The sequence below is a fragment of the Carassius gibelio genome, chromosome B15, assembly GCF_023724105.1.
Source record: "Carassius gibelio isolate Cgi1373 ecotype wild population from Czech Republic chromosome B15, carGib1.2-hapl.c, whole genome shotgun sequence".
Taxonomy (NCBI): Eukaryota; Metazoa; Chordata; class Actinopteri; order Cypriniformes; family Cyprinidae; genus Carassius; species Carassius gibelio.
This window is the reverse complement of record NC_068410.1, coordinates 17,363,892-17,386,831: the sequence shown is the minus strand read 5'-3', so window position 1 is coordinate 17,386,831 and position 22,940 is coordinate 17,363,892. Positions and strand designations below refer to the sequence as shown.

The 22,940-nt window shown below is 50.5% G+C and overlaps 57 non-coding genes across 57 annotated transcripts; all 57 read left to right on the top strand.

The window, feature by feature from the left end:
* The first annotated feature begins 137 nt into the window (after positions 1–137).
* Positions 138–227, top strand: trnar-ucu (transfer RNA arginine (anticodon UCU)). Its single transcript is given in 2 exon segments — positions 138–174; positions 192–227. It is a non-coding gene; the product is annotated as a tRNA-Arg (tRNA).
* Positions 228–341: 114 nt separating this feature from the next.
* Positions 342–415, top strand: trnat-agu (transfer RNA threonine (anticodon AGU)). The gene has a single exon. It is a non-coding gene; the product is annotated as a tRNA-Thr (tRNA).
* Positions 416–901: 486 nt separating this feature from the next.
* On the top strand, positions 902–975 carry trnat-cgu (transfer RNA threonine (anticodon CGU)). The gene has a single exon. It is a non-coding gene; the product is annotated as a tRNA-Thr (tRNA).
* A 506-nt stretch (positions 976–1,481) lies between these two features.
* Positions 1,482–1,555, top strand: trnat-ugu (transfer RNA threonine (anticodon UGU)). Its single transcript has one exon. It is a non-coding gene; the product is annotated as a tRNA-Thr (tRNA).
* A 179-nt stretch (positions 1,556–1,734) lies between these two features.
* trnar-ucu (transfer RNA arginine (anticodon UCU)) lies at positions 1,735–1,824 on the top strand. Its single transcript is given in 2 exon segments — positions 1,735–1,771; positions 1,789–1,824. It is a non-coding gene; the product is annotated as a tRNA-Arg (tRNA).
* A 114-nt stretch (positions 1,825–1,938) lies between these two features.
* trnat-agu (transfer RNA threonine (anticodon AGU)) lies at positions 1,939–2,012 on the top strand. Its single transcript has one exon. It is a non-coding gene; the product is annotated as a tRNA-Thr (tRNA).
* Positions 2,013–2,498: 486 nt separating this feature from the next.
* Positions 2,499–2,572, top strand: trnat-cgu (transfer RNA threonine (anticodon CGU)). Its single transcript has one exon. It is a non-coding gene; the product is annotated as a tRNA-Thr (tRNA).
* Positions 2,573–3,078: 506 nt separating this feature from the next.
* On the top strand, positions 3,079–3,152 carry trnat-ugu (transfer RNA threonine (anticodon UGU)). The gene has a single exon. It is a non-coding gene; the product is annotated as a tRNA-Thr (tRNA).
* A 179-nt stretch (positions 3,153–3,331) lies between these two features.
* trnar-ucu (transfer RNA arginine (anticodon UCU)) lies at positions 3,332–3,421 on the top strand. Its single transcript is given in 2 exon segments — positions 3,332–3,368; positions 3,386–3,421. It is a non-coding gene; the product is annotated as a tRNA-Arg (tRNA).
* Positions 3,422–3,535: 114 nt separating this feature from the next.
* On the top strand, positions 3,536–3,609 carry trnat-agu (transfer RNA threonine (anticodon AGU)). Its single transcript has one exon. It is a non-coding gene; the product is annotated as a tRNA-Thr (tRNA).
* A 486-nt stretch (positions 3,610–4,095) lies between these two features.
* trnat-cgu (transfer RNA threonine (anticodon CGU)) lies at positions 4,096–4,169 on the top strand. The gene has a single exon. It is a non-coding gene; the product is annotated as a tRNA-Thr (tRNA).
* Positions 4,170–4,675: 506 nt separating this feature from the next.
* trnat-ugu (transfer RNA threonine (anticodon UGU)) lies at positions 4,676–4,749 on the top strand. Its single transcript has one exon. It is a non-coding gene; the product is annotated as a tRNA-Thr (tRNA).
* A 179-nt stretch (positions 4,750–4,928) lies between these two features.
* Positions 4,929–5,018, top strand: trnar-ucu (transfer RNA arginine (anticodon UCU)). Its single transcript is given in 2 exon segments — positions 4,929–4,965; positions 4,983–5,018. It is a non-coding gene; the product is annotated as a tRNA-Arg (tRNA).
* A 114-nt stretch (positions 5,019–5,132) lies between these two features.
* trnat-agu (transfer RNA threonine (anticodon AGU)) lies at positions 5,133–5,206 on the top strand. Its single transcript has one exon. It is a non-coding gene; the product is annotated as a tRNA-Thr (tRNA).
* A 486-nt stretch (positions 5,207–5,692) lies between these two features.
* trnat-cgu (transfer RNA threonine (anticodon CGU)) lies at positions 5,693–5,766 on the top strand. Its single transcript has one exon. It is a non-coding gene; the product is annotated as a tRNA-Thr (tRNA).
* A 506-nt stretch (positions 5,767–6,272) lies between these two features.
* Positions 6,273–6,346, top strand: trnat-ugu (transfer RNA threonine (anticodon UGU)). The gene has a single exon. It is a non-coding gene; the product is annotated as a tRNA-Thr (tRNA).
* A 179-nt stretch (positions 6,347–6,525) lies between these two features.
* trnar-ucu (transfer RNA arginine (anticodon UCU)) lies at positions 6,526–6,615 on the top strand. The gene is given in 2 exon segments: positions 6,526–6,562; positions 6,581–6,615. It is a non-coding gene; the product is annotated as a tRNA-Arg (tRNA).
* A 114-nt stretch (positions 6,616–6,729) lies between these two features.
* On the top strand, positions 6,730–6,803 carry trnat-agu (transfer RNA threonine (anticodon AGU)). Its single transcript has one exon. It is a non-coding gene; the product is annotated as a tRNA-Thr (tRNA).
* A 486-nt stretch (positions 6,804–7,289) lies between these two features.
* Positions 7,290–7,363, top strand: trnat-cgu (transfer RNA threonine (anticodon CGU)). The gene has a single exon. It is a non-coding gene; the product is annotated as a tRNA-Thr (tRNA).
* Positions 7,364–7,869: 506 nt separating this feature from the next.
* On the top strand, positions 7,870–7,943 carry trnat-ugu (transfer RNA threonine (anticodon UGU)). Its single transcript has one exon. It is a non-coding gene; the product is annotated as a tRNA-Thr (tRNA).
* Positions 7,944–8,122: 179 nt separating this feature from the next.
* Positions 8,123–8,212, top strand: trnar-ucu (transfer RNA arginine (anticodon UCU)). The gene is given in 2 exon segments: positions 8,123–8,159; positions 8,177–8,212. It is a non-coding gene; the product is annotated as a tRNA-Arg (tRNA).
* Positions 8,213–8,326: 114 nt separating this feature from the next.
* Positions 8,327–8,400, top strand: trnat-agu (transfer RNA threonine (anticodon AGU)). Its single transcript has one exon. It is a non-coding gene; the product is annotated as a tRNA-Thr (tRNA).
* Positions 8,401–8,886: 486 nt separating this feature from the next.
* trnat-cgu (transfer RNA threonine (anticodon CGU)) lies at positions 8,887–8,960 on the top strand. Its single transcript has one exon. It is a non-coding gene; the product is annotated as a tRNA-Thr (tRNA).
* A 506-nt stretch (positions 8,961–9,466) lies between these two features.
* trnat-ugu (transfer RNA threonine (anticodon UGU)) lies at positions 9,467–9,540 on the top strand. The gene has a single exon. It is a non-coding gene; the product is annotated as a tRNA-Thr (tRNA).
* A 179-nt stretch (positions 9,541–9,719) lies between these two features.
* Positions 9,720–9,809, top strand: trnar-ucu (transfer RNA arginine (anticodon UCU)). The gene is given in 2 exon segments: positions 9,720–9,756; positions 9,775–9,809. It is a non-coding gene; the product is annotated as a tRNA-Arg (tRNA).
* A 114-nt stretch (positions 9,810–9,923) lies between these two features.
* Positions 9,924–9,997, top strand: trnat-agu (transfer RNA threonine (anticodon AGU)). The gene has a single exon. It is a non-coding gene; the product is annotated as a tRNA-Thr (tRNA).
* A 486-nt stretch (positions 9,998–10,483) lies between these two features.
* On the top strand, positions 10,484–10,557 carry trnat-cgu (transfer RNA threonine (anticodon CGU)). The gene has a single exon. It is a non-coding gene; the product is annotated as a tRNA-Thr (tRNA).
* Positions 10,558–11,063: 506 nt separating this feature from the next.
* Positions 11,064–11,137, top strand: trnat-ugu (transfer RNA threonine (anticodon UGU)). The gene has a single exon. It is a non-coding gene; the product is annotated as a tRNA-Thr (tRNA).
* A 179-nt stretch (positions 11,138–11,316) lies between these two features.
* trnar-ucu (transfer RNA arginine (anticodon UCU)) lies at positions 11,317–11,406 on the top strand. The gene is given in 2 exon segments: positions 11,317–11,353; positions 11,371–11,406. It is a non-coding gene; the product is annotated as a tRNA-Arg (tRNA).
* Positions 11,407–11,520: 114 nt separating this feature from the next.
* On the top strand, positions 11,521–11,594 carry trnat-agu (transfer RNA threonine (anticodon AGU)). Its single transcript has one exon. It is a non-coding gene; the product is annotated as a tRNA-Thr (tRNA).
* Positions 11,595–12,080: 486 nt separating this feature from the next.
* On the top strand, positions 12,081–12,154 carry trnat-cgu (transfer RNA threonine (anticodon CGU)). Its single transcript has one exon. It is a non-coding gene; the product is annotated as a tRNA-Thr (tRNA).
* A 702-nt stretch (positions 12,155–12,856) lies between these two features.
* On the top strand, positions 12,857–12,946 carry trnar-ucu (transfer RNA arginine (anticodon UCU)). The gene is given in 2 exon segments: positions 12,857–12,893; positions 12,911–12,946. It is a non-coding gene; the product is annotated as a tRNA-Arg (tRNA).
* A 114-nt stretch (positions 12,947–13,060) lies between these two features.
* Positions 13,061–13,134, top strand: trnat-agu (transfer RNA threonine (anticodon AGU)). Its single transcript has one exon. It is a non-coding gene; the product is annotated as a tRNA-Thr (tRNA).
* Positions 13,135–13,620: 486 nt separating this feature from the next.
* trnat-cgu (transfer RNA threonine (anticodon CGU)) lies at positions 13,621–13,694 on the top strand. The gene has a single exon. It is a non-coding gene; the product is annotated as a tRNA-Thr (tRNA).
* Positions 13,695–14,200: 506 nt separating this feature from the next.
* On the top strand, positions 14,201–14,274 carry trnat-ugu (transfer RNA threonine (anticodon UGU)). The gene has a single exon. It is a non-coding gene; the product is annotated as a tRNA-Thr (tRNA).
* A 179-nt stretch (positions 14,275–14,453) lies between these two features.
* On the top strand, positions 14,454–14,543 carry trnar-ucu (transfer RNA arginine (anticodon UCU)). The gene is given in 2 exon segments: positions 14,454–14,490; positions 14,508–14,543. It is a non-coding gene; the product is annotated as a tRNA-Arg (tRNA).
* A 114-nt stretch (positions 14,544–14,657) lies between these two features.
* trnat-agu (transfer RNA threonine (anticodon AGU)) lies at positions 14,658–14,731 on the top strand. Its single transcript has one exon. It is a non-coding gene; the product is annotated as a tRNA-Thr (tRNA).
* A 486-nt stretch (positions 14,732–15,217) lies between these two features.
* On the top strand, positions 15,218–15,291 carry trnat-cgu (transfer RNA threonine (anticodon CGU)). Its single transcript has one exon. It is a non-coding gene; the product is annotated as a tRNA-Thr (tRNA).
* Positions 15,292–15,797: 506 nt separating this feature from the next.
* Positions 15,798–15,871, top strand: trnat-ugu (transfer RNA threonine (anticodon UGU)). Its single transcript has one exon. It is a non-coding gene; the product is annotated as a tRNA-Thr (tRNA).
* A 179-nt stretch (positions 15,872–16,050) lies between these two features.
* On the top strand, positions 16,051–16,140 carry trnar-ucu (transfer RNA arginine (anticodon UCU)). Its single transcript is given in 2 exon segments — positions 16,051–16,087; positions 16,105–16,140. It is a non-coding gene; the product is annotated as a tRNA-Arg (tRNA).
* A 114-nt stretch (positions 16,141–16,254) lies between these two features.
* On the top strand, positions 16,255–16,328 carry trnat-agu (transfer RNA threonine (anticodon AGU)). Its single transcript has one exon. It is a non-coding gene; the product is annotated as a tRNA-Thr (tRNA).
* A 486-nt stretch (positions 16,329–16,814) lies between these two features.
* Positions 16,815–16,888, top strand: trnat-cgu (transfer RNA threonine (anticodon CGU)). The gene has a single exon. It is a non-coding gene; the product is annotated as a tRNA-Thr (tRNA).
* Positions 16,889–17,394: 506 nt separating this feature from the next.
* trnat-ugu (transfer RNA threonine (anticodon UGU)) lies at positions 17,395–17,468 on the top strand. Its single transcript has one exon. It is a non-coding gene; the product is annotated as a tRNA-Thr (tRNA).
* A 179-nt stretch (positions 17,469–17,647) lies between these two features.
* Positions 17,648–17,737, top strand: trnar-ucu (transfer RNA arginine (anticodon UCU)). The gene is given in 2 exon segments: positions 17,648–17,684; positions 17,702–17,737. It is a non-coding gene; the product is annotated as a tRNA-Arg (tRNA).
* A 114-nt stretch (positions 17,738–17,851) lies between these two features.
* Positions 17,852–17,925, top strand: trnat-agu (transfer RNA threonine (anticodon AGU)). Its single transcript has one exon. It is a non-coding gene; the product is annotated as a tRNA-Thr (tRNA).
* A 486-nt stretch (positions 17,926–18,411) lies between these two features.
* On the top strand, positions 18,412–18,485 carry trnat-cgu (transfer RNA threonine (anticodon CGU)). Its single transcript has one exon. It is a non-coding gene; the product is annotated as a tRNA-Thr (tRNA).
* Positions 18,486–18,991: 506 nt separating this feature from the next.
* trnat-ugu (transfer RNA threonine (anticodon UGU)) lies at positions 18,992–19,065 on the top strand. The gene has a single exon. It is a non-coding gene; the product is annotated as a tRNA-Thr (tRNA).
* A 179-nt stretch (positions 19,066–19,244) lies between these two features.
* On the top strand, positions 19,245–19,334 carry trnar-ucu (transfer RNA arginine (anticodon UCU)). Its single transcript is given in 2 exon segments — positions 19,245–19,281; positions 19,299–19,334. It is a non-coding gene; the product is annotated as a tRNA-Arg (tRNA).
* Positions 19,335–19,448: 114 nt separating this feature from the next.
* Positions 19,449–19,522, top strand: trnat-agu (transfer RNA threonine (anticodon AGU)). Its single transcript has one exon. It is a non-coding gene; the product is annotated as a tRNA-Thr (tRNA).
* A 486-nt stretch (positions 19,523–20,008) lies between these two features.
* trnat-cgu (transfer RNA threonine (anticodon CGU)) lies at positions 20,009–20,082 on the top strand. Its single transcript has one exon. It is a non-coding gene; the product is annotated as a tRNA-Thr (tRNA).
* A 506-nt stretch (positions 20,083–20,588) lies between these two features.
* trnat-ugu (transfer RNA threonine (anticodon UGU)) lies at positions 20,589–20,662 on the top strand. Its single transcript has one exon. It is a non-coding gene; the product is annotated as a tRNA-Thr (tRNA).
* Positions 20,663–20,841: 179 nt separating this feature from the next.
* trnar-ucu (transfer RNA arginine (anticodon UCU)) lies at positions 20,842–20,931 on the top strand. The gene is given in 2 exon segments: positions 20,842–20,878; positions 20,896–20,931. It is a non-coding gene; the product is annotated as a tRNA-Arg (tRNA).
* Positions 20,932–21,045: 114 nt separating this feature from the next.
* trnat-agu (transfer RNA threonine (anticodon AGU)) lies at positions 21,046–21,119 on the top strand. Its single transcript has one exon. It is a non-coding gene; the product is annotated as a tRNA-Thr (tRNA).
* Positions 21,120–21,605: 486 nt separating this feature from the next.
* trnat-cgu (transfer RNA threonine (anticodon CGU)) lies at positions 21,606–21,679 on the top strand. Its single transcript has one exon. It is a non-coding gene; the product is annotated as a tRNA-Thr (tRNA).
* A 506-nt stretch (positions 21,680–22,185) lies between these two features.
* trnat-ugu (transfer RNA threonine (anticodon UGU)) lies at positions 22,186–22,259 on the top strand. The gene has a single exon. It is a non-coding gene; the product is annotated as a tRNA-Thr (tRNA).
* Positions 22,260–22,438: 179 nt separating this feature from the next.
* Positions 22,439–22,528, top strand: trnar-ucu (transfer RNA arginine (anticodon UCU)). Its single transcript is given in 2 exon segments — positions 22,439–22,475; positions 22,493–22,528. It is a non-coding gene; the product is annotated as a tRNA-Arg (tRNA).
* Positions 22,529–22,642: 114 nt separating this feature from the next.
* On the top strand, positions 22,643–22,716 carry trnat-agu (transfer RNA threonine (anticodon AGU)). Its single transcript has one exon. It is a non-coding gene; the product is annotated as a tRNA-Thr (tRNA).
* The last annotated feature ends 224 nt before the right edge of the window (positions 22,717–22,940 follow it).

Below are 22,940 nucleotides of genomic sequence, written 5' to 3'. Positions count from 1 at the left end.
AAGCCCTTACAGATACTCCGCTTTTCCAACCACATACCAATTGCAGAGAGGCCCACATATCTTGTCCTTCCCGCTCCCCAAATACCTGAACTCAATTCAACGCACTGGAACAGCCAGGAAAAAAAAACTCCACACGTGGCTCTGTGGCGCAATGGATAGCGCATTGGACTTCTAGACTGCCAGATGAGGCCATTCAAAGGTTGTGGGTTCGAGTCCCACCAGAGTCGTTGCTTTTGGCTTTCTGTTAATGGCGCTTGGCCAACAAACACATATGCTCTCTGGCCACCCCTCCGGACTTATAAAACTCTAAATCTCACTTTCTTGGCAGGTACATGCAAGTTGGCGCCGTGGCTTAGTTGGTTAAAGCGCCTGTCTAGTAAACAGGAGATCCTGGGTTCGAATCCCAGCGGTGCCTTTGCTGGTGATCAAGTGACGCCTTGGGCTGTGAGGTTTTGCTCTCCGTAAAAAAGGGGGTGCAGAGGAGTGCCAGAGCAGCATGCAATTTAATTTGCGAACCACCCCTCAGATGCTGCCGAACAATACTGGCCAGAGTCATCTCAGCGATGCAGCATGGCTCAGCTGGTCAAAGAGCTTGCCTTGCAAACAGGTGATCCTTGGTTTAGGACTGCTGCAAGCCTGGAAGGAGCTGCTGCACGTGGCGCAGAGTGTAGCGCATTGGGCTATTAGTCTCCGGTGTGAGGCCATTTAAAGTTTGTGGGTTTGAGTCAAAACAGATTGGTGACTTCTTGCCTTTCGTTTATCATTAAATTGCACGCTTATGCCCTCTGGCAACAGAAAGTTGTGAAAAATCTCATAAGCTGACCAGCACGTGGACCTTTGTCCTCACCGCTGGATGTTTTGATCAACTTACTCACCCTCCCAGAGCTTTAGGGCTCTGCTTGGCGCCGTGGCTTAGTTGGTTAAAGCGTCTGTCTCGTAAACAGGAGATCCTGGGTTCAAATCCCAGCGGTGCCTTTAGCGTCCCCTGTGTGCCTCAAGCATGTGCTTTTCTGAGATCGGACTGCAAACAGGGATAGCAAAGGCAGCAGGCGATTGCATTTCCAAACCAGATCCTGATAATGCTGACGCTCTTTTGAACAGGTCAACACTTGCTGACAGGCTCTGTGGTACAATAGATAGCAAACTGGACTTCTAGACGGCCAGATGAGGCCATTGCTGTGCAGAGCCTGGCCGTTGGCCTCTTATCTGGATGCTTTAATCCTCTAAGTGCCCCTCCCTGAGAGAGTGTGTGCAGGTTGGCGCCGTGGCTTAGTTGGTTAAAGCTTGTGTAGTAAATAGGACATACTGAATTCAAATCTCAGCACTGTCTTTGCTGGTTATCAAACACCACCTTGGGTTGTATGGTTTTGCTTTGCGCAATCATGCGGTACAGAGGAGCGTCAGAGCAACATGCGATTTCATTTGCCAACCACCCCTCAGCTGCTGCCGAACAATTCTGACCCAAGTCAACAATGCAGCAGGGCGCCGTGGCTTAGCTGGTCAAAGTGCTTGTCTTGTAAACAGGAGATCCTGGGTTCGATTCCCAGCGGTGCCTTTTAACAGGTGGCTCTGCTCTGTGGGTTCTTTCTGGGAAAGGAAGCCCTTACAGATACTCCGCTTTTCCAACCACATACCAATTGCAGAGAGGCCCACATATCTTGTCCTTCCCGCTCCCCAAATACCTGAACTCAATTCAACGCACTGGAACAGCCAGGAAAAAAAAACTCCACACGTGGCTCTGTGGCGCAATGGATAGCGCATTGGACTTCTAGACTGCCAGATGAGGCCATTCAAAGGTTGTGGGTTCGAGTCCCACCAGAGTCGTAGCTTTTGGCTTTCTGTTAATGGCGCTTGGCCAACAAACACATATGCTCTCTGGCCACCCCTCCGGACTTATAAAACTCTAAATCTCACTTTCTTGGCAGGTACATGCAAGTTGGCGCCGTGGCTTAGTTGGTTAAAGCGCCTGTCTAGTAAACAGGAGATCCTGGGTTCGAATCCCAGCGGTGCCTTTGCTGGTGATCAAGTGACGCCTTGGGCTGTGAGGTTTTGCTCTCCGTAAAAAAGGGGGTGCAGAGGAGTGCCAGAGCAGCATGCAATTTAATTTGCGAACCACCCCTCAGATGCTGCCGAACAATACTGGCCAGAGTCATCTCAGCGATGCAGCATGGCTCAGCTGGTCAAAGAGCTTGCCTTGCAAACAGGTGATCCTTGGTTTAGGACTGCTGCAAGCCTGGAAGGAGCTGCTGCACGTGGCGCAGAGTGTAGCGCATTGGGCTATTAGTCTCCGGTGTGAGGCCATTTAAAGTTTGTGGGTTTGAGTCAAAACAGATTGGTGACTTCTTGCCTTTCGTTTATCATTAAATTGCACGCTTATGCCCTCTGGCAACAGAAAGTTGTGAAAAATCTCATAAGCTGACCAGCACGTGGACCTTTGTCCTCACCGCTGGATGTTTTGATCAACTTACTCACCCTCCCAGAGCTGTAGGGCTCTGCTTGGCGCCGTGGCTTACTTGGTTAAAGCGTCTGTCTCGTAAACAGGAGATCCTGGGTTCAAATCCCAGCGGTGCCTTTAGCGTCCCCTGTGTGCCTCAAGCATGTGCTTTTCTGAGATCGGACTGCAAACAGGGATAGCAAAGGCAGCAGGCGATTGCATTTCCAAACCAGATCCTGATAATGCTGACGCTCTTTTGAACAGGTCAACACTTGCTGACAGGCTCTGTGGTACAATAGATAGCAAACTGGACTTCTAGACGGCCAGATGAGGCCATTGCTGTGCAGAGCCTGGCCGTTGGCCTCTTATCTGGATGCTTTAATCCTCTAAGTGCCCCTCCCTGAGAGAGTGTGTGCAGGTTGGCGCCGTGGCTTAGTTGGTTAAAGCTTGTGTAGTAAATAGGACATACTGAATTCAAATCTCAGCACTGTCTTTGCTGGTTATCAAACACCACCTTGGGTTGTATGGTTTTGCTTTGCGCAATCATGCGGTACAGAGGAGCGTCAGAGCAACATGCGATTTCATTTGCCAACCACCCCTCAGCTGCTGCCGAACAATTCTGACCCAAGTCAACAACGCAGCAGGGCGCCGTGGCTTAGCTGGTCAAAGCGCTTGTCTTGTAAACAGGAGATCCTGGGTTCGATTCCCAGCGGTGCCTTTTAACAGGTGGCTCTGCTCTGTGGGTTCTTTCTGGGAAAGGAAGCCCTTACAGATACTCCGCTTTTCCAACCACATACCAATTGCAGAGAGGCCCACATATCTTGTCCTTCCCGCTCCCCAAATACCTGAACTCAATTCAACGCACTGGAACAGCCAGGAAAAAAAAACTCCACACGTGGCTCTGTGGCGCAATGGATAGCGCATTGGACTTCTAGACTGCCAGATGAGGCCATTCAAAGGTTGTGGGTTCGAGTCCCACCAGAGTCGTTGCTTTTGGCTTTCTGTTAATGGCGCTTGGCCAACAAACACATATGCTCTCTGGCCACCCCTCCGGACTTATAAAACTCTAAATCTCACTTTCTTGGCAGGTACATGCAAGTTGGCGCCGTGGCTTAGTTGGTTAAAGCGCCTGTCTAGTAAACAGGAGATCCTGGGTTCGAATCCCAGCGGTGCCTTTGCTGGTGATCAAGTGACGCCTTGGGCTGTGAGGTTTTGCTCTCCGTAAAAAAGGGGGTGCAGAGGAGTGCCAGAGCAGCATGCAATTTAATTTGCGAACCACCCCTCAGATGCTGCGGAACAATACTGGCCAGAGTCATCTCAGCGATGCAGCATGGCTCAGCTGGTCAAAGAGCTTGCCTTGCAAACAGGTGATCCTTGGTTTAGGACTGCTGCAAGCCTGGAAGGAGCTGCTGCACGTGGCGCAGAGTGTAGCGCATTGGGCTATTAGTCTCCGGTGTGAGGCCATTTAAAGTTTGTGGGTTTGAGTCAAAACAGATTGGTGACTTCTTGCCTTTCGTTTATCATTAAATTGCACGCTTATGCCCTCTGGCAACAGAAAGTTGTGAAAAATCTCATAAGCTGACCAGCACGTGGACCTTTGTCCTCACCGCTGGATGTTTTGATCAACTTACTCACCCTCCCAGAGCTGTAGGGCTCTGCTTGGCGCCGTGGCTTACTTGGTTAAAGCGTCTGTCTCGTAAACAGGAGATCCTGGGTTCAAATCCCAGCGGTGCCTTTAGCGTCCCCTGTGTGCCTCAAGCATGTGCTTTTCTGAGATCGGACTGCAAACAGGGATAGCAAAGGCAGCAGGCGATTGCATTTCCAAACCAGATCCTGATAATGCTGACGCTCTTTTGAACAGGTCAACACTTGCTGACAGGCTCTGTGGTACAATAGATAGCAAACTGGACTTCTAGACGGCCAGATGAGGCCATTGCTGTGCAGAGCCTGGCCGTTGGCCTCTTATCTGGATGCTTTAATCCTCTAAGTGCCCCTCCCTGAGAGAGTGTGTGCAGGTTGGCGCCGTGGCTTAGTTGGTTAAAGCTTGTGTAGTAAATAGGACATACTGAATTCAAATCTCAGCACTGTCTTTGCTGGTTATCAAACACCACCTTGGGTTGTATGGTTTTGCTTTGCGCAATCATGCGGTACAGAGGAGCGTCAGAGCAACATGCGATTTCATTTGCCAACCACCCCTCAGCTGCTGCCGAACAATTCTGACCCAAGTCAACAACGCAGCAGGGCGCCGTGGCTTAGCTGGTCAAAGCGCTTGTCTTGTAAACAGGAGATCCTGGGTTCGATTCCCAGCGGTGCCTTTTAACAGGTGGCTCTGCTCTGTGGGTTCTTTCTGGGAAAGGAAGCCCTTACAGATACTCCGCTTTTCCAACCACATACCAATTGCAGAGAGGCCCACATATCTTGTCCTTCCCGCTCCCCAAATACCTGAACTCAATTCAACGCACTGGAACAGCCAGGAAAAAAAAACTCCACACGTGGCTCTGTGGCGCAATGGATAGCGCATTGGACTTCTAGACTGCCAGATGAGGCCATTCAAAGGTTGTGGGTTCGAGTCCCACCAGAGTCGTTGCTTTTGGCTTTCTGTTAATGGCGCTTGGCCAACAAACACATATGCTCTCTGGCCACCCCTCCGGACTTATAAAACTCTAAATCTCACTTTCTTGGCAGGTACATGCAAGTTGGCGCCGTGGCTTAGTTGGTTAAAGCACCTGTCTAGTAAACAGGAGATCCTGGGTTCGAATCCCAGCGGTGCCTTTGCTGGTGATCAAGTGACGCCTTGGGCTGTGAGGTTTTGCTCTCCGTAAAAAAGGGGGTGCAGAGGAGTGCCAGAGCAGCATGCAATTTAATTTGCGAACCACCCCTCAGATGCTGCCGAACAATACTGGCCAGAGTCATCTCAGCGATGCAGCATGGCTCAGCTGGTCAAAGAGCTTGCCTTGCAAACAGGTGATCCTTGGTTTAGGACTGCTGCAAGCCTGGAAGGAGCTGCTGCACGTGGCGCAGAGTGTAGCGCATTGGGCTATTAGTCTCCGGTGTGAGGCCATTTAAAGTTTGTGGGTTTGAGTCAAAACAGATTGGTGACTTCTTGCCTTTCGTTTATCATTAAATTGCACGCTTATGCCCTCTGGCAACAGAAAGTTGTGAAAAATCTCATAAGCTGACCAGCACGTGGACCTTTGTCCTCACCGCTGGATGTTTTGATCAACTTACTCACCCTCCCAGAGCTGTAGGGCTCTGCTTGGCGCCGTGGCTTACTTGGTTAAAGCGTCTGTCTCGTAAACAGGAGATCCTGGGTTCAAATCCCAGCGGTGCCTTTAGCGTCCCCTGTGTGCCTCAAGCATGTGCTTTTCTGAGATCGGACTGCAAACAGGGATAGCAAAGGCAGCAGGCGATTGCATTTCCAAACCAGATCCTGATAATGCTGACGCTCTTTTGAACAGGTCAACACTTGCTGACAGGCTCTGTGGTACAATAGATAGCAAACTGGACTTCTAGACGGCCAGATGAGGCCATTGCTGTGCAGAGCCTGGCCGTTGGCCTCTTATCTGGATGCTTTAATCCTCTAAGTGCCCCTCCCTGAGAGAGTGTGTGCAGGTTGGCGCCGTGGCTTAGTTGGTTAAAGCTTGTGTAGTAAATAGGACATACTGAATTCAAATCTCAGCACTGTCTTTGCTGGTTATCAAACACCACCTTGGGTTGTATGGTTTTGCTTTGCACAATCATGCGGTACAGAGGAGCGTCAGAGCAACATGCGATTTCATTTGCCAACCACCCCTCAGCTGCTGCCGAACAATTCTGACCCAAGTCAACAACGCAGCAGGGCGCCGTGGCTTAGCTGGTCAAAGTGCTTGTCTTGTAAACAGGAGATCCTGGGTTCGATTCCCAGCGGTGCCTTTTAACAGGTGGCTCTGCTCTGTGGGTTCTTTCTGGGAAAGGAAGCCCTTACAGATACTCCGCTTTTCCAACCACATACCAATTGCAGAGAGGCCCACATATCTTGTCCTTCCCGCTCCCCAAATACCTGAACTCAATTCAACGCACTGGAACAGCCAGGAAAAAAAAACTCCACACGTGGCTCTGTGGCGCAATGGATAGCGCATTGGACTTCTAGACTGCCAGTTGAGGCCATTCCAAGGTTGTGGGTTCGAGTCCCACCAGAGTCGTAGCTTTTGGCTTTCTGTTAATGGCGCTTGGCCAACAAACACATATGCTCTCTGGCCACCCCTCCGGACTTATAAAACTCTAAATCTCACTTTCTTGGCATGTACATGCAAGTTGGCGCCGTGGCTTAGTTGGTTAAAGCGCCTGTCTAGTAAACAGGAGATCCTGGGTTCGAATCCCAGCGGTGCCTTTGCTGGTGATCAAGTGACGCCTTGGGCTGTGAGGTTTTGCTCTCCGTAAAAAAGGGGGTGCAGAGGAGTGCCAGAGCAGCATGCAATTTAATTTGCGAACCACCCCTCAGATGCTGCCGAACAATACTGGCCAGAGTCATCTCAGCGATGCAGCATGGCTCAGCTGGTCAAAGAGCTTGCCTTGCAAACAGGTGATCCTTGGTTTAGGACTGCTGCAAGCCTGGAAGGAGCTGCTGCACGTGGCGCAGAGTGTAGCGCATTGGGCTATTAGTCTCCGGTGTGAGGCCATTTAAAGTTTGTGGGTTTGAGTCAAAACAGATTGGTGACTTCTTGCCTTTCGTTTATCATTAAATTGCACGCTTATGCCCTCTGGCAACAGAAAGTTGTGAAAAATCTCATAAGCTGACCAGCACGTGGACCTTTGTCCTCACCGCTGGATGTTTTGATCAACTTACTCACCCTCCCAGAGCTGTAGGGCTCTGCTTGGCGCCGTGGCTTACTTGGTTAAAGCGTCTGTCTCGTAAACAGGAGATCCTGGGTTCAAATCCCAGCGGTGCCTTTAGCGTCCCCTGTGTGCCTCAAGCATGTGCTTTTCTGAGATCGGACTGCAAACAGGGATAGCAAAGGCAGCAGGCGATTGCATTTCCAAACCAGATCCTGATAATGCTGACGCTCTTTTGAACAGGTCAACACTTGCTGACAGGCTCTGTGGTACAATAGATAGCAAACTGGACTTCTAGACGGCCAGATGAGGCCATTGCTGTGCAGAGCCTGGCCGTTGGCCTCTTATCTGGATGCTTTAATCCTCTAAGTGCCCCTCCCTGAGAGAGTGTGTGCAGGTTGGCGCCGTGGCTTAGTTGGTTAAAGCTTGTGTAGTAAATAGGACATACTGAATTCAAATCTCAGCACTGTCTTTGCTGGTTATCAAACACCACCTTGGGTTGTATGGTTTTGCTTTGCGCAATCATGCGGTACAGAGGAGCGTCAGAGCAACATGCGATTTCATTTGCCAACCACCCCTCAGCTGCTGCCGAACAATTCTGACCCAAGTCAACAACGCAGCAGGGCGCCGTGGCTTAGCTGGTCAAAGCGCTTGTCTTGTAAACAGGAGATCCTGGGTTCGATTCCCAGCGGTGCCTTTTAACAGGTGGCTCTGCTCTGTGGGTTCTTTCTGGGAAAGGAAGCCCTTACAGATACTCCGCTTTTCCAACCACATACCAATTGCAGAGAGGCCCACATATCTTGTCCTTCCCGCTCCCCAAATACCTGAACTCAATTCAACGCACTGGAACAGCCAGGAAAAAAAAACTCCACACGTGGCTCTGTGGCGCAATGGATAGCGCATTGGACTTCTAGACTGCCAGATGAGGCCATTCAAAGGTTGTGGGTTCGAGTCCCACCAGAGTCGTTGCTTTTGGCTTTCTGTTAATGGCGCTTGGCCAACAAACACATATGCTCTCTGGCCACCCCTCCGGACTTATAAAACTCTAAATCTCACTTTCTTGGCAGGTACATGCAAGTTGGCACCGTGGCTTAGTTGGTTAAAGCGCCTGTCTAGTAAACAGGAGATCCTGAGTTCGAATCCCAGCGGTGCCTTTGCTGGTGATCAAGTGACGCCTTGGGCTGTGAGGTTTTGCTCTCCGTAAAAAAGGGGGTACAGAGGAGTGCCAGAGCAGCATGCAATTTAATTTGCGAACCACCCCTCAGATGCTGCCGAACAATACTGGCCAGAGTCATCTCAGCGATGCAGCATGGCTCAGCTGGTCAAAGAGCTTGCCTTGCAAACAGGTGATCCTTGGTTTAGGACTGCTGCAAGCCTGGAAGGAGCTGCTGCACGTGGCGCAGAGTGTAGCGCATTGGGCTATTAGTCTCCGGTGTGAGGCCATTTAAAGTTTGTGGGTTTGAGTCAAAACAGATTGGTGACTTCTTGCCTTTCGTTTATCATTAAATTGCACGCTTATGCCCTCTGGCAACAGAAAGTTGTGAAAAATCTCATAAGCTGACCAGCACGTGGACCTTTGTCCTCACCGCTGGATGTTTTGATCAACTTACTCACCCTCCCAGAGCTGTAGGGCTCTGCTTGGCGCCGTGGCTTAGTTGGTTAAAGCGTCTGTCTCGTAAACAGGAGATCCTGGGTTCAAATCCCAGCGGTGCCTTTAGCGTCCCCTGTGTGCCTCAAGCATGTGCTTTTCTGAGATCGGACTGCAAACAGGGATAGCAAAGGCAGCAGGCGATTGCATTTCCAAACCAGATCCGGATAATGCTGACGCTCTTTTGAACAGGTCAACACTTGCTGACAGGCTCTGTGGTACAATAGATAGCAAACTGGACTTCTAGACGGCCAGATGAGGCCATTGCTGTGCAGAGCCTGGCCGTTGGCCTCTTATCTGGATGCTTTAATCCTCTAAGTGCCCCTCCCTGAGAGAGTGTGTGCAGGTTGGCGCCGTGGCTTAGTTGGTTAAAGCTTGTGTAGTAAATAGGACATACTGAATTCAAATCTCAGCACTGTCTTTGCTGGTTATCAAACACCACCTTGGGTTGTATGGTTTTGCTTTGCACAATCATGCGGTACAGAGGAGCGTCAGAGCAACATGCGATTTCATTTGCCAACCACCCCTCAGCTGCTGCCGAACAATTCTGACCCAAGTCAACAACGCAGCAGGGCGCCGTGGCTTAGCTGGTCAAAGTGCTTGTCTTGTAAACAGGAGATCCTGGGTTCGATTCCCAGCGGTGCCTTTTAACAGGTGGCTCTGCTCTGTGGGTTCTTTCTGGGAAAGGAAGCCCTTACAGATACTCCGCTTTTCCAACCACATACCAATTGCAGAGAGGCCCACATATCTTGTCCTTCCCGCTCCCCAAATACCTGAACTCAATTCAACGCACTGGAACAGCCAGGAAAAAAAAACTCCACACGTGGCTCTGTGGCGCAATGGATAGCGCATTGGACTTCTAGACTGCCAGTTGAGGCCATTCCAAGGTTGTGGGTTCGAGTCCCACCAGAGTCGTAGCTTTTGGCTTTCTGTTAATGGCGCTTGGCCAACAAACACATATGCTCTCTGGCCACCCCTCCGGACTTATAAAACTCTAAATCTCACTTTCTTGGCATGTACATGCAAGTTGGCGCCGTGGCTTAGTTGGTTAAAGCGCCTGTCTAGTAAACAGGAGATCCTGGGTTCGAATCCCAGCGGTGCCTTTGCTGGTGATCAAGTGACGCCTTGGGCTGTGAGGTTTTGCTCTCCGTAAAAAAGGGGGTGCAGAGGAGTGCCAGAGCAGCATGCAATTTAATTTGCGAACCACCCCTCAGATGCTGCCGAACAATACTGGCCAGAGTCATCTCAGCGATGCAGCATGGCTCAGCTGGTCAAAGAGCTTGCCTTGCAAACAGGTGATCCTTGGTTTAGGACTGCTGCAAGCCTGGAAGGAGCTGCTGCACGTGGCGCAGAGTGTAGCGCATTGGGCTATTAGTCTCCGGTGTGAGGCCATTTAAAGTTTGTGGGTTTGAGTCAAAACAGATTGGTGACTTCTTGCCTTTCGTTTATCATTAAATTGCACGCTTATGCCCTCTGGCAACAGAAAGTTGTGAAAAATCTCATAAGCTGACCAGCACGTGGACCTTTGTCCTCACCGCTGGATGTTTTGATCAACTTACTCACCCTCCCAGAGCTGTAGGGCTCTGCTTGGCGCCGTGGCTTACTTGGTTAAAGCGTCTGTCTCGTAAACAGGAGATCCTGGGTTCAAATCCCAGCGGTGCCTTTAGCGTCCCCTGTGTGCCTCAAGCATGTGCTTTTCTGAGATCGGACTGCAAACAGGGATAGCAAAGGCAGCAGGCGATTGCATTTCCAAACCAGATCCTGATAATGCTGACGCTCTTTTGAACAGGTCAACACTTGCTGACAGGCTCTGTGGTACAATAGATAGCAAACTGGACTTCTAGACGGCCAGATGAGGCCATTGCTGTGCAGAGCCTGGCCGTTGGCCTCTTATCTGGATGCTTTAATCCTCTAAGTGCCCCTCCCTGAGAGAGTGTGTGCAGGTTGGCGCCGTGGCTTAGTTGGTTAAAGCTTGTGTAGTAAATAGGACATACTGAATTCAAATCTCAGCACTGTCTTTGCTGGTTATCAAACACCACCTTGGGTTGTATGGTTTTGCTTTGCGCAATCATGCGGTACAGAGGAGCGTCAGAGCAACATGCGATTTCATTTGCCAACCACCCCTCAGCTGCTGCCGAACAATTCTGACCCAAGTCAACAACGCAGCAGGGCGCCGTGGCTTAGCTGGTCAAAGCGCTTGTCTTGTAAACAGGAGATCCTGGGTTCGATTCCCAGCGGTGCCTTTTAACAGGTGGCTCTGCTCTGTGGGTTCTTTCTGGGAAAGGAAGCCCTTACAGATACTCCGCTTTTCCAACCACATACCAATTGCAGAGAGGCCCACATATCTTGTCCTTCCCGCTCCCCAAATACCTGAACTCAATTCAACGCACTGGAACAGCCAGGAAAAAAAAACTCCACACGTGGCTCTGTGGCGCAATGGATAGCGCATTGGACTTCTAGACTGCCAGATGAGGCCATTCAAAGGTTGTGGGTTCGAGTCCCACCAGAGTCGTTGCTTTTGGCTTTCTGTTAATGGCGCTTGGCCAACAAACACATATGCTCTCTGGCCACCCCTCCGGACTTATAAAACTCTAAATCTCACTTTCTTGGCAGGTACATGCAAGTTGGCACCGTGGCTTAGTTGGTTAAAGCGCCTGTCTAGTAAACAGGAGATCCTGAGTTCGAATCCCAGCGGTGCCTTTGCTGGTGATCAAGTGACGCCTTGGGCTGTGAGGTTTTGCTCTCCGTAAAAAAGGGGGTACAGAGGAGTGCCAGAGCAGCATGCAATTTAATTTGCGAACCACCCCTCAGATGCTGCCGAACAATACTGGCCAGAGTCATCTCAGCGATGCAGCATGGCTCAGCTGGTCAAAGAGCTTGCCTTGCAAACAGGTGATCCTTGGTTTAGGACTGCTGCAAGCCTGGAAGGAGCTGCTGCACGTGGCGCAGAGTGTAGCGCATTGGGCTATTAGTCTCCGGTGTGAGGCCATTTAAAGTTTGTGGGTTTGAGTCAAAACAGATTGGTGACTTCTTGCCTTTCGTTTATCATTAAATTGCACGCTTATGCCCTCTGGCAACAGAAAGTTGTGAAAAATCTCATAAGCTGACCAGCACGTGGACCTTTGTCCTCACCGCTGGATGTTTTGATCAACTTACTCACCCTCCCAGAGCTGTAGGGCTCTGCTTGGCGCCGTGGCTTAGTTGGTTAAAGCGTCTGTCTCGTAAACAGGAGATCCTGGGTTCAAATCCCAGCGGTGCCTTTAGCGTCCCCTGTGTGCCTCAAGCATGTGCTTTTCTGAGATCGGACTGCAAACAGGGATAGCAAAGGCAGCAGGCGATTGCATTTCCAAACCAGATCCGGATAATGCTGACGCTCTTTTGAACAGGTCAACACTTGCTGACAGGCTCTGTGGTACAATAGATAGCAAACTGGACTTCTAGACGGCCAGATGAGGCCATTGCTGTGCAGAGCCTGGCCGTTGGCCTCTTATCTGGATGCTTTAATCCTCTAAGTGCCCCTCCCTGAGAGAGTGTGTGCAGGTTGGCGCCGTGGCTTAGTTGGTTAAAGCTTGTGTAGTAAATAGGACATACTGAATTCAAATCTCAGCACTGTCTTTGCTGGTTATCAAACACCACCTTGGGTTGTATGGTTTTGCTTTGCGCAATCATGCGGTACAGAGGAGCGTCAGAGCAACATGCGATTTCATTTGCCAACCACCCCTCAGCTGCTGCCGAACAATTCTGACCCAAGTCAACAACGCAGCAGGATTCCCAGCGGTGCCTTTTAACAGGTGGCTCTGCTCTGTGGGTTCTTTCTGGGAAAGGAAGCCCTTACAGATACTCCGCTTTTCCAACCACATACCAATTGCAGAGAGGCCCACATATCTTGTCCTTCCCGCTCCCCAAATACCTGAACTCAATTCAACGCACTGGAACAGCCAGGAAAAAAAAACTCCACACGTGGCTCTGTGGCGCAATGGATAGCGCATTGGACTTCTAGACTGCCAGATGAGGCCATTCAAAGGTTGTGGGTTCGAGTCCCACCAGAGTCGTTGCTTTTGGCTTTCTGTTAATGGCGCTTGGCCAACAAACACATATGCTCTCTGGCCACCCCTCCGGACTTATAAAACTCTAAATCTCACTTTCTTGGCAGGTACATGCAAGTTGGCGTCGTGGCTTAGTTGGTTAAAGCGCCTGTCTAGTAAACAGGAGATCCTGGGTTCGAATCCCAGCGGTGCCTTTGCTGGTGATCAAGTGACGCCTTGGGCTGTGAGGTTTTGCTCTCCGTAAAAAAGGGGGTGCAGAGGAGTGCCAGAGCAGCATGCAATTTAATTTGCGAACCACCCCTCAGATGCTGCCGAACAATACTGGCCAGAGTCATCTCAGCGATGCAGCATGGCTCAGCTGGTCAAAGAGCTTGCCTTGCAAACAGGTGATCCTTGGTTTAGGACTGCTGCAAGCCTGGAAGGAGCTGCTGCACGTGGCACAGAGTGTAGCGCATTGGGCTATTAGTCTCCGGTGTGAGGCCATTTAAAGTTTGTGGGTTTGAGTCAAAACAGATTGGTGACTTCTTGCCTTTCGTTTATCATTAAATTGCACGCTTATGCCCTCTGGCAACAGAAAGTTGTGAAAAATCTCATAAGCTGACCAGCACGTGGACCTTTGTCCTTACCGCTGGATGTTTTGATCAACTTACTCACCCTCCCAGAGCTTTAGGGCTCTGCTTGGCGCCGTGGCTTAGTTGGTTAAAGCGTCTGTCTCGTAAACAGGAGATCCTGGGTTCAAATCCCAGCGGTGCCTTTAGCGTCCCCTGTGTGCCTCAAGCATGTGCTTTTCTGAGATCGGACTGCAAACAGGGATAGCAAAGGCAGCAGGCGATTGCATTTCCAAACCAGATCCTGATAATGCTGACGCTCTTTTGAACAGGTCAACACTTGCTGACAGGCTCTGTGGTACAATAGATAGCAAACTGGACTTCTAGACGGCCAGATGAGGCCATTGCTGTGCAGAGCCTGGCCGTTGGCCTCTTATCTGGATGCTTTAATCCTCTAAGTGCCCCTCCCTGAGAGAGTGTGTGCAGGTTGGCGCCGTGGCTTAGTTGGTTAAAGCTTGTGTAGTAAATAGGACATACTGAATTCAAATCTCAGCACTGTCTTTGCTGGTTATCAAACACCACCTTGGGTTGTATGGTTTTGCTTTGCGCAATCATGCGGTACAGAGGAGCGTCAGAGCAACATGCGATTTCATTTGCCAACCACCCCTCAGCTGCTGCCGAACAATTCTGACCCAAGTCAACAACGCAGCAGGGCGCCGTGGCTTAGCTGGTCAAAGTGCTTGTCTTGTAAACAGGAGATCCTGGGTTCGATTCCCAGCGGTGCCTTTTAACAGGTGGCTCTGCTCTGTGGGTTCTTTCTGGGAAAGGAAGCCCTTACAGATACTCCGCTTTTCCAACCACATACCAATTGCAGAGAGGCCCACATATCTTGTCCTTCCCGCTCCCCAAATACCTGAACTCAATTCAACGCACTGGAACAGCCAGGAAAAAAAAACTCCACACGTGGCTCTGTGGCGCAATGGATAGCGCATTGGACTTCTAGACTGCCAGATGAGGCCATTCAAAGGTTGTGGGTTCGAGTCCCACCAGAGTCGTAGCTTTTGGCTTTCTGTTAATGGCGCTTGGCCAACAAACACATATGCTCTCTGGCCACCCCTCCGGACTTATAAAACTCTAAATCTCACTTTCTTGGCAGGTACATGCAAGTTGGCGCCGTGGCTTAGTTGGTTAAAGCGCCTGTCTAGTAAACAGGAGATCCTGGGTTCGAATCCCAGCGGTGCCTTTGCTGGTGATCAAGTGACGCCTTGGGCTGTGAGGTTTTGCTCTCCGTAAAAAAGGGGGTGCAGAGGAGTGCCAGAGCAGCATGCAATTTAATTTGCGAACCACCCCTCAGATGCTGCCGAACAATACTGGCCAGAGTCATCTCAGCGATGCAGCATGGCTCAGCTGGTCAAAGAGCTTGCCTTGCAAACAGGTGATCCTTGGTTTAGGACTGCTGCAAGCCTGGAAGGAGCTGCTGCACGTGGCGCAGAGTGTAGCGCATTGGGCTATTAGTCTCCGGTGTGAGGCCATTTAAAGTTTGTGGGTTTGAGTCAAAACAGATTGGTGACTTCTTGCCTTTCGTTTATCATTAAATTGCACGCTTATGCCCTCTGGCAACAGAAAGTTGTGAAAAATCTCATAAGCTGACCAGCACGTGGACCTTTGTCCTCACCGCTGGATGTTTTGATCAACTTACTCACCCTCCCAGAGCTGTAGGGCTCTGCTTGGCGCCGTGGCTTACTTGGTTAAAGCGTCTGTCTCGTAAACAGGAGATCCTGGGTTCAAATCCCAGCGGTGCCTTTAGCGTCCCCTGTGTGCCTCAAGCATGTGCTTTTCTGAGATCGGACTGCAAACAGGGATAGCAAAGGCAGCAGGCGATTGCATTTCCAAACCAGATCCTGATAATGCTGACGCTCTTTTGAACAGGTCAACACTTGCTGACAGGCTCTGTGGTACAATAGATAGCAAACTGGACTTCTAGACGGCCAGATGAGGCCATTGCTGTGCAGAGCCTGGCCGTTGGCCTCTTATCTGGATGCTTTAATCCTCTAAGTGCCCCTCCCTGAGAGAGTGTGTGCAGGTTGGCGCCGTGGCTTAGTTGGTTAAAGCTTGTGTAGTAAATAGGACATACTGAATTCAAATCTCAGCACTGTCTTTGCTGGTTATCAAACACCACCTTGGGTTGTATGGTTTTGCTTTGCGCAATCATGCGGTACAGAGGAGCGTCAGAGCAACATGCGATTTCATTTGCCAACCACCCCTCAGCTGCTGCCGAACAATTCTGACCCAAGTCAACAACGCAGCAGGGCGCCGTGGCTTAGCTGGTCAAAGCGCTTGTCTTGTAAACAGGAGATCCTGGGTTCGATTCCCAGCGGTGCCTTTTAACAGGTGGCTCTGCTCTGTGGGTTCTTTCTGGGAAAGGAAGCCCTTACAGATACTCCGCTTTTCCAACCACATACCAATTGCAGAGAGGCCCACATATCTTGTCCTTCCCGCTCCCCAAATACCTGAACTCAATTCAACGCACTGGAACAGCCAGGAAAAAAAAACTCCACACGTGGCTCTGTGGCGCAATGGATAGCGCATTGGACTTCTAGACTGCCAGATGAGGCCATTCAAAGGTTGTGGGTTCGAGTCCCACCAGAGTCGTTGCTTTTGGATTTCTGTTAATGGCGCTTGGCCAACAAACACATATGCTCTCTGGCCACCCCTCCGGACTTATAAAACTCTAAATCTCACTTTCTTGGCAGGTACATGCAAGTTGGCGCCGTGGCTTAGTTGGTTAAAGCGCCTGTCTAGTAAACAGGAGATCCTGGGTTCGAATCCCAGCGGTGCCTTTGCTGGTGATCAAGTGACGCCTTGGGCTGTGAGGTTTTGCTCTCCGTAAAAAAGGGGGTGCAGAGGAGTGCCAGAGCAGCATGCAATTTAATTTGCGAACCACCCCTCAGATGCTGCCGAACAATACTGGCCAGAGTCATCTCAGCGATGCAGCATGGCTCAGCTGGTCAAAGAGCTTGCCTTGCAAACAGGTGATCCTTGGTTTAGGACTGCTGCAAGCCTGGAAGGAGCTGCTGCACGTGGCGCAGAGTGTAGCGCATTGGGCTATTAGTCTCCGGTGTGAGGCCATTTAAAGTTTGTGGGTTTGAGTCAAAACAGATTGGTGACTTCTTGCCTTTCGTTTATCATTAAATTGCACGCTTATGCCCTCTGGCAACAGAAAGTTGTGAAAAATCTCATAAGCTGACCAGCACGTGGACCTTTGTCCTCACCGCTGGATGTTTTGATCAACTTACTCACCCTCCCAGAGCTGTAGGGCTCTGCTTGGCGCCGTGGCTTACTTGGTTAAAGCGTCTGTCTCGTAAACAGGAGATCCTGGGTTCAAATCCCAGCGGTGCCTTTAGCGTCCCCTGTGTGCCTCAAGCATGTGCTTTTCTGAGATCGGACTGCAAACAGGGATAGCAAAGGCAGCAGGCGATTGCATTTCCAAACCAGATCCTGATAATGCTGACGCTCTTTTGAACAGGTCAACACTTGCTGACAGGCTCTGTGGTACAATAGATAGCAAACTGGACTTCTAGACGGCCAGATGAGGCCATTGCTGTGCAGAGCCTGGCCGTTGGCCTCTTATCTGGATGCTTTAATCCTCTAAGTGCCCCTCCCTGAGAGAGTGTGTGCAGGTTGGCGCCGTGGCTTAGTTGGTTAAAGCTTGTGTAGTAAATAGGACATACTGAATTCAAATCTCAGCACTGTCTTTGCTGGTTATCAAACACCACCTTGGGTTGTATGGTTTTGCTTTGCGCAATCATGCGGTACAGAGGAGCGTCAGAGCAACATGCGATTTCATTTGCCAACCACCCCTCAGCTGCTGCCGAACAATTCTGACCCAAGTCAACAACGCAGCAGGGCGCCGTGGCTTAGCTGGTCAAAGCGCTTGTCTTGTAAACAGGAGATCCTGGGTTCGATTCCCAGCGGTGCCTTTTAACAGGTGGCTCTGCTCTGTGGGTTCTTTCTGGGAAAGGAAGCCCTTACAGATACTCCGCTTTTCCAACCACATACCAATTGCAGAGAGGCCCACATATCTTGTCCTTCCCGCTCCCCAAATACCTGAACTCAATTCAACGCACTGGAACAGCCAGGAAAAAAAAACTCCACACGTGGCTCTGTGGCGCAATGGATAGCGCATTGGACTTCTAGACTGCCAGATGAGGCCATTCAAAGGTTGTGGGTTCGAGTCCCACCAGAGTCGTTGCTTTTGGCTTTCTGTTAATGGCGCTTGGCCAACAAACACATATGCTCTCTGGCCACCCCTCCGGACTTATAAAACTCTAAATCTCACTTTCTTGGCAGGTACATGCAAGTTGGCGCCGTGGCTTAGTTGGTTAAAGCGCCTGTCTAGTAAACAGGAGATCCTGGGTTCGAATCCCAGCGGTGCCTTTGCTGGTGATCAAGTGACGCCTTGGGCTGTGAGGTTTTGCTCTCCGTAAAAAAGGGGGTGCAGAGGAGTGCCAGAGCAGCATGCAATTTAATTTGCGAACCACCCCTCAGATGCTGCCGAACAATACTGGCCAGAGTCATCTCAGCGATGCAGCATGGCTCAGCTGGTCAAAGAGCTTGCCTTGCAAACAGGTGATCCTTGGTTTAGGACTGCTGCAAGCCTGGAAGGAGCTGCTGCACGTGGCGCAGAGTGTAGCGCATTGGGCTATTAGTCTCCGGTGTGAGGCCATTTAAAGTTTGTGGGTTTGAGTCAAAACAGATTGGTGACTTCTTGCCTTTCGTTTATCATTAAATTGCACGCTTATGCCCTCTGGCAACAGAAAGTTGTGAAAAATCTCATAAGCTGACCAGCACGTGGACCTTTGTCCTCACCGCTGGATGTTTTGATCAACTTACTCACCCTCCCAGAGCTGTAGGGCTCTGCTTGGCGCCGTGGCTTACTTGGTTAAAGCGTCTGTCTCGTAAACAGGAGATCCTGGGTTCAAATCCCAGCGGTGCCTTTAGCGTCCCCTGTGTGCCTCAAGCATGTGCTTTTCTGAGATCGGACTGCAAACAGGGATAGCAAAGGCAGCAGGCGATTGCATTTCCAAACCAGATCCTGATAATGCTGACGCTCTTTTGAACAGGTCAACACTTGCTGACAGGCTCTGTGGTACAATAGATAGCAAACTGGACTTCTAGACGGCCAGATGAGGCCATTGCTGTGCAGAGCCTGGCCGTTGGCCTCTTATCTGGATGCTTTAATCCTCTAAGTGCCCCTCCCTGAGAGAGTGTGTGCAGGTTGGCGCCGTGGCTTAGTTGGTTAAAGCTTGTGTAGTAAATAGGACATACTGAATTCAAATCTCAGCACTGTCTTTGCTGGTTATCAAACACCACCTTGGGTTGTATGGTTTTGCTTTGCGCAATCATGCGGTACAGAGGAGCGTCAGAGCAACATGCGATTTCATTTGCCAACCACCCCTCAGCTGCTGCCGAACAATTCTGACCCAAGTCAACAACGCAGCAGGGCGCCGTGGCTTAGCTGGTCAAAGCGCTTGTCTTGTAAACAGGAGATCCTGGGTTCGATTCCCAGCGGTGCCTTTTAACAGGTGGCTCTGCTCTGTGGGTTCTTTCTGGGAAAGGAAGCCCTTACAGATACTCCGCTTTTCCAACCACATACCAATTGCAGAGAGGCCCACATATCTTGTCCTTCCCGCTCCCCAAATACCTGAACTCAATTCAACGCACTGGAACAGCCAGGAAAAAAAAACTCCACACGTGGCTCTGTGGCGCAATGGATAGCGCATTGGACTTCTAGACTGCCAGATGAGGCCATTCAAAGGTTGTGGGTTCGAGTCCCACCAGAGTCGTTGCTTTTGGCTTTCTGTTAATGGCGCTTGGCCAACAAACACATATGCTCTCTGGCCACCCCTCCGGACTTATAAAACTCTAAATCTCACTTTCTTGGCAGGTACATGCAAGTTGGCGCCGTGGCTTAGTTGGTTAAAGCGCCTGTCTAGTAAACAGGAGATCCTGGGTTCGAATCCCAGCGGTGCCTTTGCTGGTGATCAAGTGACGCATTGGGCTGTGAGGTTTTGCTCTCCGTAAAAAAGGGGGTGCAGAGGAGTGCCAGAGCAGCATGCAATTTAATTTGCGAACCACCCCTCAGATGCTGCCGAACAATACTGGCCAGAGTCATCTCAGCGATGCAGCATGGCTCAGCTGGTCAAAGAGCTTGCCTTGCAAACAGGTGATCCTTGGTTTAGGACTGCTGCAAGCCTGGAAGGAGCTGCTGCACGTGGCGCAGAGTGTAGCGCATTGGGCTATTAGTCTCCGGTGTGAGGCCATTTAAAGTTTGTGGGTTTGAGTCAAAACAGATTGGTGACTTCTTGCCTTTCGTTTATCATTAAATTGCACGCTTATGCCCTCTGGCAACAGAAAGTTGTGAAAAATCTCATAAGCTGACCAGCACGTGGACCTTTGTCCTCACCGCTGGATGTTTTGATCAACTTACTCACCCTCCCAGAGCTTTAGGGCTCTGCTTGGCGCCGTGGCTTAGTTGGTTAAAGCGTCTGTCTCGTAAACAGGAGATCCTGGGTTCAAATCCCAGCGGTGCCTTTAGCGTCCCCTGTGTGCCTCAAGCATGTGCTTTTCTGAGATCGGACTGCAAACAGGGATAGCAAAGGCAGCAGGCGATTGCATTTCCAAACCAGATCCTGATAATGCTGACGCTCTTTTGAACAGGTCAACACTTGCTGACAGGCTCTGTGGTACAATAGATAGCAAACTGGACTTCTAGACGGCCAGATGAGGCCATTGCTGTGCAGAGCCTGGCCGTTGGCCTCTTATCTGGATGCTTTAATCCTCTAAGTGCCCCTCCCTGAGAGAGTGTGTGCAGGTTGGCGCCGTGGCTTAGTTGGTTAAAGCTTGTGTAGTAAATAGGACATACTGAATTCAAATCTCAGCACTGTCTTTGCTGGTTATCAAACACCACCTTGGGTTGTATGGTTTTGCTTTGCGCAATCATGCGGTACAGAGGAGCGTCAGAGCAACATGCGATTTCATTTGCCAACCACCCCTCAGCTGCTGCCGAACAATTCTGACCCAAGTCAACAACGCAGCAGGGCGCCGTGGCTTAGCTGGTCAAAGTGCTTGTCTTGTAAACAGGAGATCCTGGGTTCGATTCCCCGCGGTGCCTTTTAACAGGTGGCTCTGCTCTGTGGGTTCTTTCTGGGAAAGGAAGCCCTTACAGATACTCCGCTTTTCCAACCACATACCAATTGCAGAGAGGCCCACATATCTTGTCCTTCCCGCTCCCCAAATACCTGAACTCAATTCAACGCACTGGAACAGCCAGGAAAAAAAAACTCCACACGTGGCTCTGTGGCGCAATGGATAGCGCATTGGACTTCTAGACTGCCAGATGAGGCCATTCAAAGGTTGTGGGTTCGAGTCCCACCAGAGTCGTAGCTTTTGGCTTTCTGTTAATGGCGCTTGGCCAACAAACACATATGCTCTCTGGCCACCCCTCCGGACTTATAAAACTCTAAATCTCACTTTCTTGGCAGGTACATGCAAGTTGGCGCCGTGGCTTAGTTGGTTAAAGCGCCTGTCTAGTAAACAGGAGATCCTGGGTTCGAATCCCAGCGGTGCCTTTGCTGGTGATCAAGTGACGCCTTTGGCTGTGAGGTTTTGCTCTCCGTAAAAAAGGGGGTGCAGAGGAGTGCCAGAGCAGCATGCAATTTAATTTGCGAACCACCCCTCAGATGCTGCCGAACAATACTGGCCAGAGTCATCTCAGCGATGCAGCATGGCTCAGCTGGTCAAAGAGCTTGCCTTGCAAACAGGTGATCCTTGGTTTAGGACTGCTGCAAGCCTGGAAGGAGCTGCTGCACGTGGCGCAGAGTGTAGCGCATTGGGCTATTAGTCTCCGGTGTGAGGCCATTTAAAGTTTGTGGGTTTGAGTCAAAACAGATTGGTGACTTCTTGCCTTTCGTTTATCATTAAATTGCACGCTTATGCCCTCTGGCAACAGAAAGTTGTGAAAAATCTCATAAGCTGACCAGCACGTGGACCTTTGTCCTCACCGCTGGATGTTTTGATCAACTTACTCACCCTCCCAGAGCTGTAGGGCTCTGCTTGGCGCCGTGGCTTACTTGGTTAAAGCGTCTGTCTCGTAAACAGGAGATCCTGGGTTCAAATCCCAGCGGTGCCTTTAGCGTCCCCTGTGTGCCTCAAGCATGTGCTTTTCTGAGATCGGACTGCAAACAGGGATAGCAAAGGCAGCAGGCGATTGCATTTCCAAACCAGATCCTGATAATGCTGACGCTCTTTTGAACAGGTCAACACTTGCTGACAGGCTCTGTGGTACAATAGATAGCAAACTGGACTTCTAGACGGCCAGATGAGGCCATTGCTGTGCAGAGCCTGGCCGTTGGCCTCTTATCTGGATGCTTTAATCCTCTAAGTGCCCCTCCCTGAGAGAGTGTGTGCAGGTTGGCGCCGTGGCTTAGTTGGTTAAAGCTTGTGTAGTAAATAGGACATACTGAATTCAAATCTCAGCACTGTCTTTGCTGGTTATCAAACACCACCTTGGGTTGTATGGTTTTGCTTTGCGCAATCATGCGGTACAGAGGAGCGTCAGAGCAACATGCGATTTCATTTGCCAACCACCCCTCAGCTGCTGCCGAACAATTCTGACCCAAGTCAACAACGCAGCAGGGCGCCGTGGCTTAGCTGGTCAAAGCGCTTGTCTTGTAAACAGGAGATCCTGGGTTCGATTCCCAGCGGTGCCTTTTAACAGGTGGCTCTGCTCTGTGGGTTCTTTCTGGGAAAGGAAGCCCTTACAGATACTCCGCTTTTCCAACCACATACCAATTGCAGAGAGGCCCACATATCTTGTCCTTCCCGCTCCCCAAATACCTGAACTCAATTCAACGCACTGGAACAGCCAGGAAAAAAAAACTCCACACGTGGCTCTGTGGCGCAATGGATAGCGCATTGGACTTCTAGACTGCCAGATGAGGCCATTCAAAGGTTGTGGGTTCGAGTCCCACCAGAGTCGTTGCTTTTGGCTTTCTGTTAATGGCGCTTGGCCAACAAACACATATGCTCTCTGGCCACCCCTCCGGACTTATAAAACTCTAAATCTCACTTTCTTGGCAGGTACATGCAAGTTGGCGCCGTGGCTTAGTTGGTTAAAGCGCCTGTCTAGTAAACAGGAGATCCTGGGTTCGAATCCCAGCGGTGCCTTTGCTGGTGATCAAGTGACGCCTTGGGCTGTGAGGTTTTGCTCTCCGTAAAAAAGGGGGTGCAGAGGAGTGCCAGAGCAGCATGCAATTTAATTTGCGAACCACCCCTCAGATGCTGCCGAACAATACTGGCCAGAGTCATCTCAGCGATGCAGCATGGCTCAGCTGGTCAAAGAGCTTGCCTTGCAAACAGGTGATCCTTGGTTTAGGACTGCTGCAAGCCTG